Here is a 13,061-nt window from a genome sequence, read left to right as displayed (position 1 = left end):
AAATTTCTACTTACTCTGAAAACTTAAGCAAAGGACATCTGTTTATTCTGATTTATAAGTGCTCAATCTTACTTGATTTTATCTCTTAACTTAGGAGAGGAAGCAATACATAAATGATCTATGCAATTACTGTCAAGAAAATATTTAAAGTTCCAGTGGTATAATATCATCTATGACTAAAAATGCTATTTAACAACAACAACAAAAAAAAGAATTGCTCTATGAAGTTGAGGGAGAAAAGTGCATCCATTTAGAATGCATACTTTATAGTAACACAATGAGAAATTTATAAAGGTTAATACTGAGGTGATAAGAACACAGTATAGGAACTGAAAACAAAGGACACTTAACATGAGGGGAAAGGGAAAGCATTTATGGCATGATAGCAGATGACACACATGGGCCCCCATCCATTCTCACAACGCTGTGAAAAATCACATTATCATCCCCATTCTACAGATGAGGAAATTAAGGTTCAGCAAAGTTAAACAAAGTGTCCAAGGTTAGATACCTAATAAGTGGTAGATCAACAGAAATCTGCACTGAGATTTCTGCACCCTGGCTCCAAAGCCTCCCCAACATGCCCCACAACTAGGAAAGTCACCATAACAAAGGAGCAGACCTTTCAATAGAGTGACAAGGAGAAACTGCGGCTGTTTAGTCATTTGGGTTCACCAAAAAGGCAAAGCTGGGGACCTCCAGCATGTCTACGCTTCTCATCAACTATCCTTCTGGAGGTCAGTCTCCACTCACTTTTTATCACTAACAGACAAGTTGAGTGTAATATTCAGGGAAAGTAGTGTTTTACTGTGAAAAGAACACTGGACAACAATGAAAAGATCTAGATTCCAGTCTAGGTATGATGCCAGTTTTGGGTGAACCTGATCAAGTCACTTCTCTCTGGGCTTTAAGGGCCCTCAGATGTAACTTACTTCATTGGGTGAAGGAACTTGATAAGCATGTGTGTGGTATGTGATTTCAAACACTCAGTTCTACACCTATTAATTGAAAAAGATTTAAAACAAATAGTTTTTAGGATCCTGTAGTTCCTAAAACTGTATTAGAGATACAGTAAAGAATAAAGAGTGATAAGAGACGTCAGGTGGTCTGCAACACCTGAAACGGCTATTCAGATCAAAGATACCTGACAATGTACAAAGTAAGTAGTTTGGTTTTGAGCCTAGATAGTCTAAATATGTACACGCTACGTTCGATTGGAAATTTTTTTTAGCAACTACCCACCTACTACCAATCCACATACACAAACTCCATTTATGCAAATGCTCTTTATTAATTTATTGGGGATATTTTATTTAACTTTTTTCTACAGAATACTGATACACCTTCATTGTCTAAATCTTCTCTAACTTAACAAAAAATCTTCAAAATAAATGAATGTGCCTGTTATTTCTTCATATCAAAATCCTTCAATCTTAGTTTGTAATCATTGTAGAATTTTCCTGAATGGAAGTTCAGTATAAACAATGACAGCCCAGACTCAAAACACCAAAAAAGGTGACTTTTACAGCTACAGTACTAAATTGAGTAAAATAAGACACACAGTACTTCCAAATACTAAAGTGAATACCTTCTAAATTTTATCCAACTCTATCAAGTCACCAGAGCAATCTCCCATTTGATGATTTCCTTATAGTAGTCAAGACAGTTTAAAATGAGTTTAAAAAAAAAAAACCTGTTTTATCTCTCTGTAACTCAAAATAGGAACTAGACTATCTTTTGTGTTTTTCTGGACTTCCTTTCCAAAAGAGGCAAAAATATTATATTTTAAACAAAGTATTATGGCTCAGCTTCTACTCAATATAAATTGTGGTCAATAAAAAGTTTTCCCTCTAAATTAAGTGGTTAGCTCTTATTATTAGTCTTATTCCTATAGTCTAACTGTAATAATTAATAAAGACTGAAAAGACTTTATTTCTTTCCTAACAACAGCCCACAGAATGGCTGTCATCACAGTCAGGCTACTCAACACCTGTACAGACCACTGCTTCCAAAGGTTCTCTGCTACTGAGACAGCGGGGGCAGCAGCACAGTTGAATCTCCCTAAGTTTTCCCATAAAACCAGACAGGACATTAAAGAGTGTAACTCAAAGTCCACAGACAACATCTATGACAAAACTAGGTGACAGCAGGCCCTATCTTCACAAAGTCCAAAATTCGAGTGGGTGAAGACACCACAGACAGCACCAAGATCTACGTGGTACCAGCAGCTGTAAAGGCAGAAGCAGAGGAGAGTATGGCACCTCTGATGAACCTGAGAACCCCCAATTTACCCACAGGTACTTCTCAGACACACAGAGACAATGTGAGAACAGCGGCTGAAACTGGGAAGGGCTGTGCACACTCCCACCGTGGGGGAGTGCGGGTCTGTGGTGGGGGCTGGAGCGGCTCTCGCAGGCTGGACTCCACAATTCTCAAAACTAACCAGCAGAAGTTCTCCTCTAGATCAAAGACTTGTGCGAGGAGAAACTGCTGGGAACAAAATCCAAACTCAGTATCACAAAGATAACACGTAGAAATGAAAAAGCAGCTTCAAATAAAAGTGGATTTAGGAGTTAGCCTCCATATTTCGACCACCACATCCAAAAAAAGAAAAAAAAAAAAAAAAGAAAAGGAGGCTCTAGAGAATGACATACCATCTAGAACTAACCGCACATTAAAAAAACAAAACTGAGCTAAACTAACTGCACATAAAACTCAGCAACAGAAAAAAATCAGGACCTAGTCCTACACAAGTTGATATTGAAAAAAGAGAAAAAAGAAAACATCCCTTCAGAAAAACACATAAGAAAAGCATACTCTCAAAAAGTTGAGAACTATAAACCAATATTTCAAATCAAGCCACCCAAAATCTTATATAAAAAGACTAAGATACATGGGAATTAGAAAAACTCAGAAAGCAAGTGATAGAAGAAAATAATTAAAAATAAAAGTCAAAATAATTTCAGAAATGAAGACTAAACGAGAAGGATCATCATACTGAATGAAATTTAAAAATAATAACTTAAGAGAAATAGAAAGTGAAAAGGAATAAACTTTAAAAATTAAAAAGGGTGATGGGGGTGGGTATAGCTCAGTGGCAGAGGGCATGCTCAGCATACACAGTGTCCTGAGTTTAATCCCCACTACATCCATTCAAAAATAATAATTAAATAATAACAATAAATTTTTTAAAAAATTGAAAAGCATGGAAAAGATTCTTAAAGTTTCAAGAGAAAAATCACAACTTTAAAGCGTGGGAAAAGAAAAACCAGTAAACATATAACAAAGGAAATCAAAGCATGGGAACAGAACACTAAAAATGCTTTAATTCAAAAAGACGTCCCTGCACTTAAAAACAAAACGTGAAACTACAAAGTGAAAGATCACATCACACACTAATCAACCAACACTAAGAAAGAGGCTAGTCTAGTAGAATTACTGAACTTAACAGTAAAAGAAAATATTCTTTGTATATGCACACTACAAAAAGGATATTTTGTAAGGAATATAAAATCATATTGTCATCACTTTGACAGCACCACTTTATGCCAGAAAAAAAAAGGTAACATATTTAAGACCCAAGGAAAGAAAACATGAACCAAAGGTTCTATGCTCAGTTAAACTTCAAGTCTAAAGACTTCAAAGTGTTATCAGCATGGAAGTGGAAAAATGGGTAAGAATCTGCTAGAGAACACATCTCAGATACCCAGAATCACCAGAGAAATGTCACTATAAGAACTGACAGTGAGCAGTAAGTAATATTTATTTGTAGAACTGAGTCTCAATGAGGGTTACAAAGGAGAGGATAGAATATGTGATGGGTACATGTTCTGACAATACGGACACAGTACAACATAGTAAAAATGGGAAAGCATGCAAAAAAAAAGCAACTTTTCAGTAATCATATTGTGGTGATAGTTGGTTTTGTTAACTGAGGCTATTGTAGGCAGAGATGTGGAAAATGCAAGTGAATAATTATATAATATTTTAACTGTCATCCCTTCTAGCCTTAAAAATCAGGATTCAAATATGGAAAAGGATGCAGATGATAGGAGAGACAGAATTGTACTTGCAAGTATTTTTTTTTAATTCAGAGGATATTTTATCTTTCACAGAAGCACATACACACACACACACCCTTCGCCCTTCACACACAAAAGCATAGAAATAATAAACAACCCAGTAGTAATGAGCAACCCTAGTATAGAAAATGTATTCTTGAAATACATTTCCTGTTAAACAGAACCAGGTTCCTAGAGGAAATGACTGATTCCCGGTCTGGAGCCGGAAATGTACACGATAAACTTGGAACATCTCATCATTTCCAGACGTCAAGGAAGCTATCAAAAACCGCTAGAGTTATGTCAAATACGTGTAAGAAGCCAACTTGGAAGATGTTCCCACTGACCAAAGATGAGCCAATTTCAGTCAATACAGATAATAACCACAATGGATCAAAACACACAAAGTGGATAAATCCAAGAGTTTATAACACTATGAAAACCTAAGTGGTCACCTCTAGAGGATAATAGGAAACCACTCAATTTTGAAAACCGGTGAATAAAGGGAAGAAATCAAGCATCTATCCTTTCTTTCTTATATGAATTATACCACTGGGTAACCAAATAGAAGATGAAGAGAAATTTCTCCTTATAGAAAAATTCCAGCTAATAAATGAGTAAGAATGGTTTAACTTAACACCATTTTCCCCTCCTAATGAATTACTGGATCTAGACATTGAGCACTGATAGCTACTAATATCAAAATATGAGAGATACCCAGACATATGCCTCCTGATGAAAGAATACACCACTACCCATGAAGTAATCCTGCCAAAAAAGAAAGAAATAAAAAATAAATAGACCCTGAGTCCCATCAAGTCTACCAATTCACAGGATATGAAGGGAGCAGAACAGGATAAACTACAACACAGGAATGCCATCAGCAGAATCTTAACTGTGGGAAACCCTACCATGCATATAATCCCATTTCTTCAACAGACAAAGGGCGAAAAAGAAGAGAGAGGAGAGAAGAAAACTAGATTTAAAAAGACTTAAAACAACATATCTAAAAGTATCTGGTAAATCTAAACCAGTGTTCCGGGATGCACATAAGAGTGATAAAACTATAAAGAAAAGAAAACAATTACCATAAAAGCTACAAGTTACTTTGGAGATGCACAAGGAAGTTGTGACTAGGACACATGGAGGGTACAGCAGTATTTCTAGACACAGGTGGTGGTCATAAGAGTACCTTATAATTCATTAAGTCTATATATTTGTTTAATAAGGTTTTCTGTATTGTGAAATATTTTATGATTTTTAAACATTAAAAAAAAAAATCCCTGTTCCTATAATTAACAATCACTAAGGGACCAAAACTGGAAATCTTTTCAGACTCCATGAGCTTGTTCAATCACACACACAAAAGAAAGAAAGGAAAGAAAGAAAGGAAAGAGAGAAAGAGAGAAAGAGAAAGAAAGAAAGAAAGAAAGAAAGAAAGAAAGAAAGAAAGAAAGAAAGAAAGAAAGAAAGAAAGAAAGAAAGAAAGAAAGAAAGAGAAAGGAAGGAAGGAAGGAAGGAAGGAAGGAAGGAAGGAAGGAAGGAAGGAAGAAAGATTTCTAAGTAAAATATGTACGTCATTTCCCGTGAACTACTGGTAGACTTTCACTTTTTTATTTAGGCAGTTCTTACATATTTTACATGTATTAAAAAAATTAGCTTTTGTATTTGCAAAGAGTCTTCTCAATTTATTTGTCTTTTGATATTGTTATTTTCAGCTTTTGGATTTCATATCATCCTTAGAAAGACCTCTCCCAGTCAAAAAGTTTTTTTTTTCTATCTCCCATGTTTTTAGTTACTTTATGGTATCACAAAATTTCCTGGTAAATTTTTTATCTGTCTACGCTTATACTGGTATAAGATATGAGGTTGGAATCTAGCTTCTTCCAATTGGCTATCTAGTTTTTATTTTTTAGTTAGTCATGCATGCATAATAGGACATCCACAGTGTTTGAGGAACTTAAACATTATCAAACTAACCCAAGTAAACTAAGTACAAAAAAAGTTCACATCAAAAAGACTTCAACAAATGCAGTTAGTATATCACATGCTTGTGCAGGGCAATTTCACATGACAACCATTTGTTTAAAAAAAAAAAAAACACCTGATTACAGTTATGATTCTTACAGCATGATGCTTGATTCTATTTGCTAACATTTTATTTAGGAATAAATTGATATTCACAAGTAAGATTGGTCTGTAGTTTTCTTTTTTCTACCAGAGTTATGTTTTGATATCAATATTATGCTCATTTCATAAAAAGACTTTAGAAGCTTTTCTTCTCTTACCACAATATAAAGAGTTTAAACAGCCTTTGAGTCATCTATCTATTCCTTAAAGGTTTTGAAGATCTCAACTGTGAAAGCCTGACAGTACCAAGTGTTGGTAAGGATGTGAAGCAAATGGAGTCCTCATACACTGTAAATGTTTGAACCACTCTGAAAATCTGTTTGGCATTGGCTGCTAATCAACCCAACAATTCCTCTCCTATGTATATACCTAAGAGAAATGAAAACAGGTCCTCCACAAGACATGTTAAAGAATGGTAACAGCAGCTTTACTCAAAATAGCCAAACACTGGAAACCCACATGTCCATCAACAGGAAAATGGATACAGTAAAAGACATGAACCTCCCAAACACTATGTTGAAAAAAAGAAGCCAGACCCCAGATGACACACTTTATGATTCCATTTCACTAATCTGTGACCAAAGAAGTCAAACTGTGGGTACCATTTAGGGGAGGAAAAGACTAAGAGTTGGAAGGTTTCTGGGGACCTGGGTCATGCTCCATACCCCAATCTGAGTGATATCTAAACTGTATGTTCACTTCATGAAAATTAATCAAGTTGTACACTTATGATTTATCTCATTCTACTTTTTTATTTACATAAAATTAACATAGTAAATTACACAAACCGTAAGTGTGATGAGAGTTAGGGTCCAATCAGGAGATAAAAAATACACAAGTAACTTAAACAAGAAAATTTCATATGAAACTTATTTATTTGTAAAAGGTGGTTGACTACTAAAAAGGGTAAAAGAGAACTCTAAGGAGTACAGACAGAGCAAACGCAGGGAGCAGTTACTGTCTGCAGGTTACAGGAGAGCCCACAGAGAGGAACTCTGCACTGGACAGGCTGCAGCTCCAGGCCACTGGGGGACTGCCAGCGGGCTAGAGCTGGTCCACAGGAATCCGCCCACTGGGGCACTGGTGGAATCAAGATACTGCCTACAGGGCGCTAAAGAATCACAGAGAGTAAGCACACTGGCAGCCACACCTTAAGAGAGGGTGAAAAAAACCCAAAAAAACAAAACAGAACAAAAAAAAGTCAGCAGGCACACTACAACAGCAAGAGAAGCCCCTTTCCCAGTGTGCCTAGCAGTGTCCCTCTCTCTTCCTCTATTGACAATAAATATCTAACATTGTGCTGGAAAGGAAAATTACAGGGTCTAGCTCAAGGATCACAGAGCAAAGAAAAAGGTGTACTTCGAGTTGAGGCAATAAATTGATAACCTGCAAATGTACACACAAGTTGACATATGTTTACATGTGCATACACACTCCACCCACAACCACCCTGCTCAAGTTCAAGAACATTTTCATCATGCCATCAAGTTTCCTAGTGCCCTTTCCTGCCAACACCCATCCCTGTTCTTCCTAACAAAGGCACCAGTTGTGCCCCTCAGGGTGGGCCACTTACTCTGAAGATCACTACTCTGCCAGCTTCGTCTGAGGTGAGTCTCAGACCTGAGTGTCCCCTGTCAGCATCCTTACCATGCCCCCAGCTGACCCTCACTGCACTTGGCAGCCCCACTTATTTTCCGGTTCAGAGTTAAAGAAGGCTCCTGGTTTCAAAGAATATGAACTCTGTGTGTCACAATCTCCTTTTCAGGGGGTTTCTGAAAAGGAGAAGTATTTAAAACCAGAAGTCCTTACTCAAAAACTGTAATAAATAACTTGACCATAAGCATTTGCCTCAGTAAGTTAGTGGATTTTAAAAGAACTTAAAATATCTATTTGAATTAAACAATTGCTTTAGTACATTACAGGTTGCTTCTGTATAATGAAACCAATAACTCCACTGAGGTTTCTATTAAAAGAATAAACTGGAGGGCACAAACCCCAACCAAACTAAATCTCTCTGCATAATTTCTACCCACTTGGAGCAAAGCTAATCCACTGTTACATAGCCAACCCAACAGAGAAGTTTCAAAGAAAAGAAAGTTTATCGTCCTATTACATAATCTGACCACCTCTTTTTCCACTGATATTAAATGAAACTCAGATGCAAGTGAAAAGCACATCAAAATGCAAATCAACACTGCCCTTTGCTAAAATCACTCACTGGTATATTCCATATTAGCATATCCACCAAAATTTAATTGTAAACAGAGTAATTATGGGACTAAAGTTATTAAATACACAAAGCAAGCTTGGAACTATACATATTCAAATAGAATTTCAGTGGCAGATCAACTTTTACATCTGAAACAATACCCTAATTAATAGTCAGCTCTTATAATAAAATGGTCCTCTGTTTTCCAGATAACATTCCAAAAAAAGTTCTGCTATGAATATTAAAATAAAGTTTTGTGAAGAGATTCTTAAAATTTCAATAGCTATATTTATCACAATATGGTACTGTATTTAGACAACTGGCATTTTTCAAGTCCTGGATTCAAATTTGGAAATTTTTTTTTTAATCTTTTGCTGAGCAGAGAAAAGAGCTTGAATGAATCAAACAATGCCACCCACTCACATTAATAAGCTCTCTGAATTCATCATGCCTAAACTGGGAAATCACAGTGCTGTCTGTATAAAGCTTGTCACACACCTGATGACTAGTGATAAATTTTCTCTAAAATAGGTATGCATGTCAGTTCCTCTGGGTGGGTCATATATTTTTATGAAACTTTCTTTAAAGTCATAAGCTTTGCTAATGTTTTTAAACTGAACAGAGACACACTGGTTCAAGGGTAATTTTGAACAAGCTCGTACTCACCATGCCATTAACATGGTACCAACGTATTCCTAGCTCCAGTTTTTGCAGTAGAAAGCTTTCTCTCACCCTCCCCGTCTACATTTGCTGACATCATTTCCATACGCAGAGATCTAGCTCTTCTTCAGTCAGACGTGACCTCTGACGTTTCAGTACTGGTCTTGCCTCTTATTACATTTGATAAATGTTCCCTGTAAGTTTATAAGCTCCCTAGGTACCAGAACTGTCTTACAATACACTGCATTTGGTAGGAATTCAATGAATGTGTAAAACTGTACAGCAAAGAGATTAAGCTTTTTTTCCCCTCAAGTATCTGATATCTAACTTTGTGCTTAATATATATCCAAATGCAGTGAAGATGCCACTCCTTTGAAAAGCCCAGGAACTGAAATCTCTTCCCACTGCCTACCAATGACCACATCCAACCCAATTTATTCTCCTCAAAACTATAACTTCCCTTCCTAACTCACAATTCTCAATAGATGACCTCATCTCCCAGTTTAGAGAAAACAGCCAGAAACAAATGGGAACTCCTGTATCTTTCCAAGACTCAAACCTACAAACCACCTGCACCCCCTTCAGGCCCAGCTTCACATCCATCCTATCTTCCTCCTCTTAGCACAACTTAGGGAAGCTCTCCTTCTCTATCAAACGTCAGGCCCTTCTTTGCCAGTATTTCATCCCCTCAGCATCCTCAGGACTTAAACTATTAATTAACGCTTCTTTCAAATATTCTCCCTCAACTAGATTCTGCCCAACAGCTTTTAAATATACTTGAGGCTCTTCCATTGAAAAAAGAAAAAAAGAAAGAAAAAAGCTTTTTAATTCCCCTGCACTATGATTCCAACTGCCTTCTCCCCATCAGTACTAAGTGTCTTAAACGTGTGTGTACTTACTAACCCTTCCTTTCTCCTCATCTCCCCACAGCGCACTCACCTGGACTCCACCTTCACACGCCCACTCCAGCCCAGATGGGTCATCTCATTGGTTCAGCTCGCTGCCCAGGGGCCTGCGACACCGCAGCGCACTCTTCCCTTCCTGGAGCATCTCATCCTCTTGCTTTCACCATACAACACTCTCCTGGTGTTCACCCCGCTGCTCTAGGCCACTCACAGCATAGGTAATCCAGGGGACACAACAGTGAGAACTAGCTCTTTCTTCCAAGGAGTTTGTTCCACTTTTTGATATACAGTTCTCCAAGATTGTTTCATGCTGAAAAAGCAGACCAACTACATTTCCACAGCTTACACCAAAATATAAATTTTGTAAGAGTAGATTATATAAGAAAATATAACTGATGGATGTGATTACTCCTTTAGGCTAACAGATCTCAAAAGAGTTCACAGTCTCAAAGAGATACCTGCACACCCATGTTCACGGCAGCCCTAGTCACGGTAACCGAAAGGCGGAAGCAACCTAACTATCCAGTCGCGGATGGGTGAGTAAACAAAACGCGGGTATACGTACAACAAATATTATGCAGCCTTAAAAAGGAAGAAAATTCTGACACACGTTACAACAGGGATGCACAAATACAAGTCGTATTATTTCAACGGCTGTTCTTATAGATGCTAATTACATAAACCTACTAGTTACCACAGCAGTAAATAAAGGTTAACTGTGAATTACGTGCACTTATGAAGAAGAGTAACGGTTTGTTCATTCACTCACTCAACAAACATTTATTGATAATCTGCCAGGTGCCAAGCACTGTTGTAGGCACTTGCTATCCTTCAAGGAACAAAATAAAGGTCCTACCTTTTGATATTTATATTCTAGCAGAAAGAGCTAGGTGATAAAAACAAACATCACGGGCAAATATCTAATATTTTAGAGAATATAGATGCTATGTTTAAAAAAATAAGGAAGCAGAGCAGGTCGGGGGGCTAGAGGACAGGGAGGGCACGGTGGCCAGGAGCAGCACACAGTATTAATAAGAGGGGTCACGATCGGTCCCCTTCAGAAGGTAAGATCTGAGCAAAGACTGGAAGGAGGTGAGGAAGTCAGCCATGTGAGTACCTGCGGCAGATACTCCAGGCAGAGCAGTGGGTGGTACAAAGATCTTGCGTCAGGAGAAGGCCAGGCAACCACGGAAGAGTGACGCCAGCGTGGCTGGTGTGCAGTGAGCAAGGGGGACGCAGGCAGAGAAGACACAGAGGGAGCGCGGCAGCAGCAGCTCAAGGGAGCCCCGGGGGCCGTGGCAGGGACTCTGGCTTCAGACAAAGGGTAAACACCACCTGGGACGTGTGTTATACTTGCATTTTAATTCACAACCCTTCAAGCAAAATAAAAATCCTACTCTGAAAGCTCGAGTCAAGAATTCTCCCATTGACCAATTTCTCACTAAAGTTTTTATATTTTTTGTATTTCTGGCTAACTTGTATTATTACACCCTCAAAATCCATTCCATGTATAGCCTGAACTTGATATAAATGCAAAATTTTAAGGGCCTTTGTCATTGAAGTTACCTCAAGGTAGGAATGGTTTTATAATGGATCAAATTCCACTTCTAAGAAGCAGCGGACAGGACTAGGCTCTACTCTCCCTTTAACTTAAATGTGAGTTACTGGGTAGTGTTACTAGAGTAAATGGTGTGCAACTTTTGGACAGGAAATATAAAAGCTTTTACCATGCTACACCTCCTTTTAAATTTAAAATAAAAACAACACCGAATCCCATGGAATCTTTTATTATTACAATGCATAGTGTCTGCTTCATTAATTCATTTGCTCAACAAGTATTTATGGAGCATATACTCTGTGCCAGAAACTGTTCTAGAAGATGGGAATAAAGCAGTGAATAAACCAGACAAAAATACCTGCTCTCACTGAGGTTATATTTTGTTTAGGAGAGACAGATCATTTTTTCTCAAAATTAAAACATGTGCTATGTCCAATGGAAACAAGTGCTAAGGGAAAAAATCATAAAGTAGGGACAAGGTGTGGGCGGTGGGACTAATGATGAAATTGAAAAGATGATCTGGTAAAGCCTACAAAAAAGTGACATTTAAGAAAAGACCTGAAAATCACGTGAGGGAAGCTAACCATGCAGGCATCCAGAGGAAGAGCCTCCCACATCAAGGGAGCAGCAAGTGCAAAGGCCAAAGGCAAGAGCACGCCAGCCTGTTCTGGCAGCAGCAAGGAGGCTGGTGCAGCTGGCACAGAGTTAGCACGGGGAAGAGCACTGGCTGATATCCAAGACGTAAAAGGGCAAGGTGTGGCCATCACGCCCAACATGCAGGCCACTCCAAGTACCCTGACCTTACATCCCAGTGAGGTGGGGAATCACAGGAAGGTTTCGAGCAGAGAAGCGGCATGCTCTGACTCAGGTTTTCAAAGGATCACTCCGGCTGATGCATCAAATAGACTGGGGGGCAAGGCAGAAACAGCTACCTGTTATTACAAAGGTGTGGCTATTGGAATAACCAATGACAACACTAATCCTCACTGAATAGTAAGAATGTCAGTTTTTTAAAAACTGATTTTAAGCCACTAAAGAGAGGGGTACAGAAAAACCCTAGGAGGTTTTAAAAATGTTTTTTAACTTAACACAAGCTACCCACCCCTAAAAAAGAAGTCTTCAGTGCCAAGTAGAAACAATCGGTATTAGTGACAGATGGTCTAGGAAACATGCTAATCATCTCTTACTTGAGATTTTCTGAGCTCTATCTTTATGGCAGTTTAGTTCATCAGGAAATTAAACATTTGAACTCATTTATTCCAAAGGCATTTATAAAACACCTCCAGAATATGTGCTGGAAAATGTGCTAGGGGCTGGAAATATAAACACAAATAAAATGCAACGTTTGGCTTCAAGAAGTTGCACTTAGCTTCATGCAGAAACGCCATCACACAATTACGATTTAATATTATACCATCAGCTTCAAACAAGGATCAATAAAGAGCCCTCCAGGTAAACAATGTTTCTGAATCCTTTGATAAAACTAATATTTATTAAAGACAGTGAGCAGTTGTTGACATCTACAATATCAAACGCTA

General features: G+C 38.0%; 1 protein-coding gene across 4 annotated transcripts in view; it reads right to left on the bottom strand.

The window, feature by feature from the left end:
* Nucleotides 1-13,061, bottom strand: part of VRK1 (VRK serine/threonine kinase 1) — an 80,312-nt gene that overhangs the window by 45,116 nt on the left and 22,135 nt on the right. The gene's annotated exons all lie outside the window — the stretch shown is intronic.

This window comes from Camelus ferus, chromosome 6 (genome assembly GCF_009834535.1).
Source record: "Camelus ferus isolate YT-003-E chromosome 6, BCGSAC_Cfer_1.0, whole genome shotgun sequence".
NCBI classification, from domain to species: domain Eukaryota; kingdom Metazoa; phylum Chordata; class Mammalia; order Artiodactyla; family Camelidae; genus Camelus; species Camelus ferus.
The sequence above is the reverse complement of the archived record's forward strand: the minus strand, read 5'-3'. Positions and strand labels throughout refer to the sequence as shown.